Raw genomic sequence first — 1,087 nt, 5'->3', positions numbered from 1 at the left:
GGGAATTCTGGGAAATGTAGTTCAGCCTAGCCAAGCTGACACATTACAAAGCTACCATATATCCCATAGCCAACCGTTGAAAACCACAACATGCCCTATCTCTCGGAAAGACTCACAAGCACATTACTGTGTTAAAGGCTCAGCCAAGTCCTCAAGTTTAAAAATAAATATTTAACTCTGATCTAGGATTTCCCACACTTAGAATCACTGCTTTTGGAGATTATTAACTCATCATAGAAACTCAATGATTACTTATTACTGTGATGTCTGTCTGGGGGGGGGATAGTTCTACGAGTGAATTTCAGAAAAAAACTTTGTACTGAGGTGCTGTGTCTTTCAGAATGTCAGTAAAAGTGCAGGGTACTAAGTGGAGAAGAGCTTCCTCAATTTACTCCTCAACGTATTCAGCCATTCTCAATTTCAAAGACAAATATATTGAATTTAGGCAGCAGTCTGAAGAAATGTAGAACTTTTCAAATAATACTAAGTAACCTATTTTTAATGTGGTAGCTCTATTTTATTTTCATTAAAGGCCTAATAAGGAAAGCTCAGTTGATTTCCTATTTGCAAGTAATATAATTTCCTACAGAAGCAACATGTACACACACATCTGGTAACTTATAGTCATTGTATTAAACATTTCAAAAGTAGATTGAAAAATTGAAGCATATGCTACCATTTGAGGCAGCATACTAACAGTAAAGAACACAGACTCCAAAACCAGACTGCTTAAACTCGTAACTCAGGTCTACCACTTATTAGCTGTGTGACATAGGCTAAGTTACTCAACTACCCTGAGCCTGTTTTCCTATATATAAAACGGGGATAGTAGTAATATTTCCCCCTCCATAAGTTATAACGAGTATTAAAGTATGTAATATTTGCAAAGTGCAAACATTACAATGTGCTTGGCACGTTGTGAATGGTGGGTGTGTGTGTGTGTGTGTGTGTGTGTGTGTGTGTGTGTGTGTACAGTTCCTCACAGCAATCCCTGAAGGGTTTATACTATTATACCAATTTGATAGATGAGGAAATCAAGTCCTCTTGAGGTGAAGCCATTCTCTCTCAGGTCACATGGCATGAGTCA

This window comes from Herpailurus yagouaroundi, unplaced genomic scaffold (genome assembly GCF_014898765.1).
Source record: "Herpailurus yagouaroundi ecotype Mexico unplaced genomic scaffold, PumYag 28, whole genome shotgun sequence".
Lineage (NCBI taxonomy): Eukaryota > Metazoa > Chordata > Mammalia > Carnivora > Felidae > Herpailurus > Herpailurus yagouaroundi.
This window is presented reverse-complemented; position numbering follows the sequence as displayed.